Source organism: Anopheles aquasalis, chromosome 2 (genome assembly GCF_943734665.1).
Source record: "Anopheles aquasalis chromosome 2, idAnoAquaMG_Q_19, whole genome shotgun sequence".
Lineage (NCBI taxonomy): Eukaryota > Metazoa > Arthropoda > Insecta > Diptera > Culicidae > Anopheles > Anopheles aquasalis.
In genome coordinates, this window is record NC_064877.1 from 19,700,001 (window position 1) to 19,710,000 (window position 10,000).

Below are 10,000 nucleotides of genomic sequence, written 5' to 3' on the forward strand. Positions count from 1 at the left end.
TCTCGCGCACTAGCGCACTAGGAAGAACGGAAAATCAAACAAAATCCCACCAAAGAAAAACCTTCTTCCGGTGATGAGTCGATCCCCTGGCTAAGGTATCATCACCACAAAGGTAAGAAAATGAGAGAAATAGAAGCAGCAGCAGCAGACGGGAGTGCGATCGTCACAAAGAAAACATCAATTAGTTTGTGGTTCGGTTGTGTCGTCGTCGTATCGGGTTTTCGTGTCACCTTTGTGTCGCCAGCGCGGACAGAAGGCGCCTCCGTCACCGCGCGATTTGTCGTTGGGATTTAAACCGGATAGCGCGGGTCCGACAAGTGCTATTGACGTCCGTGTTCGAGTGTTCGGATTTTTCTCTTCATGCGCACAGAAGAAGCTCCCTCCCATCCCAGAGTCGTAGCTCCGATGCAAGCAAATGCGTGTGGCAAGGTCATGGCGAAACAACAGCTTCCGTTCCGCTGGCGAACTCTGTTTTGACGCAGTGATCGCTCGAAAGATCACGCGATCACACGCTTGCGAAATGAAAATTCAATTTCCTCCACCATGCGTGCGCTTGCACATGTCTCGGGGGGAAAACATATGTTGTTGAAGCGGGGGGAGGGGGAGCTAATATGCTAACGAAATTCAAACCAACAGGAAGCCCCATTGGTAGCCGAAACCGAACCGAAATGGGGAGCTCTTTCGTCACGGCGCGGCGAGACTATCACGCAACGTCCACAACGGCGACGTCGTCGTAAAAGATGCGTAAGAAAGACGAACGCACATCTACCGCTGGTATGCTGCACTCTCGCTGGCAGACGAGATCTTAAATTAAAAGAAGAAAAAAAAACACAAAATGTGGACACCCAAAAAGACGAACTAGAGCAACCAACATCGACGATCGAAACCGGCGACGACGACGGAGGCGACGCAGATCACGTTCGAGCGAATCACAGAAATCCCAACCCAAACGAGACACGGTTTTTTTTGGGGAGAAAAAGAAGAAGCACACACCACCGGGAGTGTGTTTATAAATGGCGGCATACCGAGCGCACATGTAGGAAGCGGTATCGGCTTAAAGAGTTGACCCATTCTACGGCGTGACGTCGTTGGTAATCCAAACGAATGAACGGAGCACCATCCCGGGTGAGGCTGGTGGTGTTAAACTAATCACAAAATTTGGCCACCTACTTGGCAGCGCGTCTTGGGAAACGACCATCACCATCATCAACTCTTTTCCCTCGTCCGAGGAGAGTTCAGGAGTCTTTCCTGCTTTTAGTTAGGTCCACTCCTTCTCCTCCTTCACCTCTTCTGTCCAATTAATTCCGCATGTTTATGACACCAGCACCCTCGCCAGAAGTAAGGAGGAAAGTTTTATTACACATTTTTCGGAAGTTTTCTGCCTCTTTCTCTCCATTTGGACCCACCTAGTAGGTGTGTGGTCTTGGCCTGGTAGTATTCTTCACTCTCATTAGACTCGGTCGTGCAATCGGTCTCGCAACACCGGCAGAGTGCTGGTGGCGGTGACGTAATGGAGTTTGCGAACTCTTCCGCGTAACCTTTAGCCACGGGCACTGCGACGCCAGGTGCGACGACACACATCTATTGGATGCATTATTGATCAATGAATTCATTCGCGGACCATTGTACGCCCTTACACCGTACCGGGACAATGAACCAACCCAGTGCCCTCGGCAAGCCCACCTCCCGGCAGTGACATGGCGCGCGGGTTAAGCAATGAATTATTAACATTGCACCATCGCAGGAAGGAAGTGGAAATGCATCGAGGCGTAGATTGCGTTGAAGGAAGAGAGTTAATAAATTATGGCTTACAAGACGCAACGAACGAACGCACGTACGCACGGTACCGATCCGTTTCAATCGATGACGATGACGGGAACTGATGGTGATTCGCGTGGTTGTTTCCCCCTTTTTGATGTGGAACTCATCGTGTCAGCACTCGTACTTTATCGTAAAAGACAGCGCCTACATCCACACGCTGGTAAATCAATCTTGATGTACTAAATACCATGTTGTAGCCGAAGAGAGCCGCGCATCGAAAATCAAAAAGGAACTGATAGGAACTAATGTGATGTGCGCGTGAAGACTCGTGCCTTGGCATTTTATCCAAAGCATTAACAAAAAAAAAGCAAAGAGAAGAAGGAACCAACCATTTCCAGTCGCTGCACATCACCGATCATGCGTACCGAAGCGTGCAGCAGCAGCAGCAACATGTTCATGATGTACATCCACTCCCTTGCCATCGTCCCTCTGATTATGCTCATTAGTAGTAGGAGGCTAACCTTTCGGTTGCATACCAAACGCCAAATTTGCATACCTTTGGTGGTGCTTTTTGTGTACAGCTGGAACCAATCATGGCAGTACCCTTAGCTCAGTTCATTGGACTTGCTGCTGTTGCTGCTGCTGTTGCTGCTGGCAGATCGCAGATTAGCACACGATCACGAGGCGAGATTTCTTTTCGCAGAAATTAACTCTCCCGAGAGCCCGAGCGTCTTTAACGCTTCAGTGGCGTTTTCCACCGATCCCCGCCCGTTGATGGCGATCATTTAATGATCGATTATCGACCGTAGGCGATCTTCTCGGTTCGAGTGTTATGCGTCCGGATCTCGATCGCTCGATCGCCCGACCGATCTTCCCTTTTATGTTAATCGAGCGGAAACATACGACCCTATCGGATCTCTCGGCTTGCCGGCAACTCCAACGCCGCGCTTCCAAGTGACCATTCACCATCACTGACGATCACCGTCGGGGCCTCGAAAAGAAAAAAAAACCGGGGCCGTGCGAGAGACTGAAACTGAAATAAACGTTGTCGTCGTCGTCGCTGTCGTTCCCCGCTCTGACTCGATTGGACAGTCACATAAATCACATTTAAAATCGGAGATCCACCCCTCTGCACCCTTACGGCGCCGCATATAAGAAGCCGCCTTTTTGAGGGGACAAACATGTTTTTCGCTCATTCGCTCGATCGAGCCCATCGAGTGGGTGAAGGAAAGCAAAAAAAAAAGACGGAGTGAAAAAAGTGGCCACTGCAGAGGTGCACTCGTGCAGAACAAAACACAGGCCAGCGGCTACTCTTGTGACGCGTGGCGTTAAGCGTGACGTAACGACCGGGGGAAAAGCATCGGAAAATGGAACGTCGGAGGGCTTTTTTCCTTCGCTCCGTGCGCGCTCCAATAGCTAATGACAGCGGGCCAATGGTTTTGTTGCTTTCGGAAAAGGCGTTTAAAAAAAAGGGCGCCGCGTACCGCCAGCGCCAAGTGGCATACCTTTTCCGCTTCGATTCATCGTCGCAATGTTTCCATTTCCCGTCGCGGCCGGTATCGGTTACTGTACGCGCGAGGCCATAGCATCCGTGCCACCTACATAACTTCCTTCCTTTTACGAGCCCACGGCATTAAACGACGACTTGCTGGGGGTGTGCAGTAGATCGTTTCCACTGCCGCAAAAGACATTGTATCATTTCTGCTATCGATCCATCTATACCATGTGGTTAATGACACCGGAACCAGGACCATCACACGTGTGCATGTAAGTAAGATGCTCACAAAACTAACAACCATTCGTTCCAAGCAGCGATCCATTTTGATTCTTAAAATCACATGACATTCTCTCCCGGGTTTTGTGTTCCTTCCCTGCCTGTGGAAGCCATAAAAGCTCCCGGTGGCGTGAAGATTCTTGGCAAAAGCCCCTGGGGTAAGTGTAGTCGACACCTTTGGTCGGTCAACAAACGGTTCTCAACGGTGGTTACGGTTGCTTGTCTTAACGACCACAACAAGAATCGCACGGAATACGTAGAAGTACAAACAAGAAGCAACTGGTCATCGGACCAGACCAGACCAGAGACCAGACAGAGCGAGAGAGAGACAGACCACAATCGACGTGTTCTCAACTCGGTCAACGAGATGAGCAATCTATCTCTTGGTCTTTAATAACCGGGTTGGCTCGAACGGACCGCAAACAGACAAACAATCTCCAGGCCTGGTCCCCTCCTAATCCTCCGGGTGGTCACCATACGGCTCTTCATGATCACCCAATGCATAACTTCTCAAAAAATGGTCCAAGTAAAATTATATCATGAAGAAGGCATCCACTGGCTTGTAAATGAGCCCCCGGATTCCCCTCCAGGCGTGTGTATTTGCTCAATAACCGGCCACAGAGTTGGAGATTGGCCACAGCATACAAGACGCCAGTGGACAAGAAGCTGTGGTGGTAGCATCATAAGTGGAAGGCCCCGGACTGCGTACTACACGGCGTAAAGTACTTGGCAAACACCAACTCCCCCCCTTCCAGCCATTGTGGTGTGCAAGAGGTCCATATCGTCGTCTCCATTTCCCATAAATCTTCCCTCAAGTGTGCTCTTGAATCGGTTGGACGCTTCGTCTACAGGAGATTGTCCAACACTCGTCAGGTTCCCAATAGGCCACCGTGGTGAGGCGCGTGAATGAGAGAGGCTATCATAAATGGAAATATTGTTCAGTTACGTTCCACCTTCGCCAACCCCCTTACTGGAGGCCAATCGGACCCAGGACCAAACATAAATCAATAAAAATGGCCGAGGCGCAATTTGATTTAATTTTTTCCCACCATTGAACCAACGTGTATCGCAAGCGGCTGTCGGCGGTGGCGATCATAAAGCTCTTTTTAACGATATAATTACGCCCGCTGCTACTGGTTGGCACTGCATGCACCGTACACAATCGAAAGTAAAAGGGGGGGAAGCTGGATTCAAAATCCAGAAAGAAAAAAAAAACAAAGAAAACAATTACAATCCATCACCCCCCGATGTCGTTGGTAGCTTTTTGGGAGGGCGGTGGGGGCGAACGGTGGCGAGCAAGTTGACGATCACTCGTCGCTTCCCGATTTATCTGTCACGAATGGCGCAGTAGCATCCGCATTAGTAGCTGCACCCCCTTCACTGATCTGTCAGAATTGGTGTGGGGATGGTGATGACAACCTGCTCTGCACACATCCACCACATTCAAACCGGCCACCGTCGAAGTCGCATTGCAATTGCATGTAAATATAATGGATTTCAGGCGACCAACCACCATCATCGACGTCATGGCATTGAACGAGCCTCAGCATCATCATCATCATCATCAACATCGAGTGATCAGAACCACCAAACGGGGAGATCTGCATCGATCGTTCATTCCGTTGTGTGCAACGTGCTGTGCGGCACGACATATAAAACTGGTTTGGGGAACTGTGCACCAGCCCCGCCGAGACCAGACCAGTCAGACAAATCACACATTCTACTCCCTCAGTTGCTGCTCCTACGCCATCATCCACTGCCACTGCTCCTTTTGCTTCTCCTCCATTTCCGATACACCGCTCGTGAGTTCGTGACGTGTAATTGGGACCACTTTTCCGGCACCGCACACGCTGTGGCCGCTAGCAATGCTTGCTGCCCGTGCACGCTGTACAGTGCATCAGCGGCTAGCAGTAGGGCAATGTGTTTAGCATATCGCCTGGCATCTAGCAGCGTGTACAGCCTGCAGGCGAGGGGGATGGCGTGGGATTAGTGACGGAACTGATGGTGATGGTGCAGCAGCGTAGCATATGGTTACCTACTCATCATAAACCCGGCCACCGAATGGATGGTGCAGATGCTGCGCTTCTCTCACAAACACGCTCGTTTGATTTGACATTTTGTCTACAAACTCAGGACACGGGCCGGGGAACACTCGCAAACTGGTCATCAAAGTCCTATGCGATGATAGATATCGCTCATCTAAACGAACGCGCCCTGAACACTACTGGCATAGTGGGACCACGAAAAACATCACGGTTTATGGTCACCAGTCCCAGCGAATCCGGTTAAATTGTCTCAAAGCCTAGTGTGTGACATTCACTAGAACGAACGATGACATAGTCTGTTGCAACGGGGTGAGTGCGAGAAGGCAACAGAAGTTGAACGAATAAAACTTTACGATCCCAGTTCCTTCGGTCACCTCGTCATCTCGTCTCCCGTACCGCCATTCGTTGTCTGTCCACAATTGATTTAGTTTATATTTTCCAAATGGTCGAGCAGAGCGACACAAAGAGTTACGTGCCCCGGATGGACGTCGTCGTCGTGCCGGAGTGACAACCAAGCATTTCGCCGTGACACTGACCAAAAACCACAGTAGTCTGAGTTTTAAGGGCAACACAGGCGGACGGATCGCATGGCAGAGAACGGTTACCGGGTGCCTAACCGCCCATGTCGTGGCGATCCGAAATGGCCATAATGATAATTGGGTCCAAGCAAGTCGCGTGGTGGCCGTTTGGTTACACATGGGTGGGGCGCTACTCGAGATGAGAATGACATGGGAGATAGTGATGGGGTGGGGGAGGCATTTAAATGAAATGCTGCCCAGGGCCACCGAGAACTCATTCCGAAGCTGTCGAAAACTTTCGCCGAACCAAACAGCAGTTAGTTGCTGGTACTGATGCCCAAAATAAAAGAGTTACAGCACAAGTTTTGATTAAACCGAATTGCTTTCACTGAATTCTCTGCTTACGAGCGTGTCACGGTGTGCAGGCGCAACCGAACCGAGGCCAGAATCCAACTCTGCATTGAGCCAAACTAACCACCTAGCTTCATTATAAGCCTTGTTCACACCACTAAACTCCATAAGGCGTCCTAATCCTAGAAGGTGTGAAGACGTCGACAACGGTCACTGACATTCACCGTGTGTGCCTCTTTCTCTCTCATCAATCTTTCCCAAATTACACATCTTCGTCTGGGGGGACATCTTCAACGCACAACAGTCGACACCATCATCCACCGCCCAAAAGCTCACCCCGTTCGCGCATGTTTTGCTGTCATCGTCAGCAGGCCGAGTCAGTCACTACCGCCAGCGGTCCATGGCACAACCATTTCCCTAATTTATGGTCGCACCGCTTTAATGAGCCGTCAGGTCTATGATTTTTATGGATTTTTTTCTTGTCTGTCAAACAGCAACGTGTGTGTAACGTTGGTCTGAGAGAGGCTGAGGGTCTCCACAAAAGATAGTACCACAAAAGACGCTCCACAGAAAAGAAGGAGGGCCGTACGTAGCAGTGCGCTTTACCAAAAAAGGACTTTGACTTGCCGGCACAAACATAGTCCACCACGGGTGTGCTGGAACTGGAATTCCTTCGCGCGAGCGCGCTGCCTACGTAACTCGCGAACGAATCCAATTTAACTTTGCAGCTTCCCGTCGCCGCTGCCCGCGGTACTTGATTGCTTAATCTGCCGCATAAGTTGAGAACGCCTTTACTGGAAGATACGAAGTTGTGGTGCGCGCGAACGCGCCCTCACTTATCACTCGCAGGCACATATGATGACGCCCATAGTGGCCTGTGTCTGTCGGTGCGTTCCTGTTGCCTGTGTAATTAGTGGACGTGGGCCGATCGTAAATGGTTCATTGTCTGCGCGAGAGCGCGCGCAACTTGTGCAGGTCTGTCCGGACCACATCGCGCACAGCGAGGCACTTTGCAGACACTGGAGATTGCGATGCGAGTTGCAGAAATACCCGCAGAGTTGGGTGTTCTGTCTGTGGATCTTCAAGGACTTCGAGATACCACAAACATCTCCGGAGGGCAAAGGTAGTTAACCTTCGGTGCAAGGGGCACCCATTGCCCATTGCTTTATATGGATTCGATCTCTTTTGCCAAGGGTTCGACCTGCATTGCGACCGAACGGGACCTTGCAACGGAACGCACCCCATATGTAACCCTAAATTCCAATTCATCGATTGGCCAATTGCCAATCCATCGAAGTCACAGCCAGAGACCGCGCGTTCGGGCTACTGACTTCGATTCCATATTCCAGTCACGTGCCGGTCTTTACTTCCCCATTTCATGCGTGCGTACGCGTCGCCCTCTCACGTGTACCAGCCCCGTGCCGTGGTCGATCGAGGCTTTAAAATTGGCCACTCTTCACGCATTAACAACACGTCCTCGTCCATGTCGGTGCGACGCGCCGTACGACGCGTCTTCAAGTTGGCCACCCTTACACACCCCTAATGCATGGTTGGCTCCCCACCATCCTCGCCCTACGCAGTGTAGCGTCGCGAAAGCAGCAGCAGCAGCAGCACCGCTTCCACCATCGTGAGCGGTGGTCCCGGACACTGATTTCTCTGCGGCATTTTTCACGCTCAATTGCAGCACTGGGAAATTATCATTTCATTGCGCCGGGCGGCTGCCATCATTGGCATGGAAAATGATACTCTTGGCCCCCTCGGGGGACGGGGTAGCGGTGGGAGGAGTCGGCTCCCTTCGCTTCGAACACACTTTCCCAACGACGCATCGCAAGCAACAAAACATCCGCCAGCGAACCAGTGCGATCATCATACGCAAATGGCCCATCATCATCATCATCATCATCATCATCGTCGCCGTCGCCAATGATCGTAAAGCTGTTTGCACGAAATGAAAGTCGGATGCGCGGGATCCGTGGTCTCACTATGAACCGGGTGAACCGGGGCGACATTTCTCGGGTGCGCCCAGTGTCGGTGTGGCGAAAGTAAACGGACTGCCGGGTTCTGTTTAGTAGGAAGAGGAAAGTGCCAGACCAACCAACCACCACCACCGTGGCCACCCATCTCCTATCTGCGCTGTAATGACAGTAATATTGTTGGTGCTGCTGCTGCAACCAAGCGAGTGTGTTTGTTGGATGGTTTGGATTTTCAATATTTTGACATTCCGCCCATTGCATCATTAACGCACGATGAATTGTAAAATCGAAACGTCGATCAACGGGGTTGGGTTTGTGTAAGCAGCGCCGTCGATTCGTCGTGGCCCTACCCGTGACGAATGAGGGGGGTCCCAATGGGGGGGGGGGGGGGGGTGTTTTGAAATTAGAAAAGGCCTGGGCTACGGTGGAGGGCGTTGAATACGAAAATGAATGCTTTGTCCGACCAAAACGTGACGAATGCACATGGACTTTTTTTTGTCCAATTTGATTTTTGGAAAGTGTCTATGATACACGATAGGTGAGGGTTCGTGTTCATGTTTGCGAGAATAACAGACGACGTCCCAGATAAAATGGACGATCATAGTTTGAAAACCCTGTTTTGAAAGAGTTTGAGAGATTAACCATCCTGGACCAACTACTTCATTTCATTTCAAGTCTCTCCAATGAACCATTACTACAATAAAATGCAACTTTAACTGTTATAGCTAGTTTCATATGTTCTAAAAGGTCCCCAAAGATCTCCAATCCAATAGAGAATCCCGATATTAGACATCTGGAATCCCTCCAAAACGAATCCAACAGAACGTTTACGTTATTCCACTGCTTTCCAAGTAGAACAAACAAAAGCGTCCGAAAAACCGAAAAAAACAATGTGTCCATCTTACTGGACACTTTTTAGGTCAGACCCAAGATTCTTGGTAACATTCCAGCATCACAAGCACTCCAAGTCAATGTCCAAGATGCCAAAAGCGACCTTCTTAGGACCACCCCAAAAAAACAGACAGCGACATTCAAAGCGCCTTTCGTAACCGTAACAGCGCCACTGGCACCAGCCAGCGCACCAAATTCCCACAGCAATTACAGACAGTAGCGGACGGCGAGGGCCACCATTGTACGGATCTTCTCGGTCCCTCTCGCTATTGCCACATCAATAAACATTACTACAATCATGCTTAATTTATAATCTTATGCTAAAGCACCTCCTTCACCCCCTGGGGTGTCTTCCTCTAGCACCGGACAATCGGACTCTCCGGTGCTCTGGATAGAATTTTCCTTTGTATCCCATCCCACCGTGACGCACCAACGGATGCTTCACCATCACAGTGCCAGTGGTTACCGACTTCTTGAAGGCCACCGGGTATAACCGGCTTGAGCCATTGGGGATTCACCGCCAAAAACCATAGCGGCATTCCTTACGGAGCATAATAATACTCTACAAAGCATAATTTAGCACTCAAGAAGTCGTCGCCTCGAGACGGTTACCATTGGCGGTGGTGGCGGTGGCTTCAAGGCTGCCGGTGGTCTAGAATTTAAAGCTATTAAAAGCGCACGCCACCA

General features: G+C 50.4%; 1 protein-coding gene across 19 annotated transcripts in view; it reads right to left on the reverse strand.

The window, feature by feature from the left end:
* LOC126573355 (uncharacterized) overlaps positions 1-10,000 on the reverse strand; it is a 58,815-nt gene that overhangs the window by 14,777 nt on the left and 34,038 nt on the right. The gene's annotated exons all lie outside the window — the stretch shown is intronic.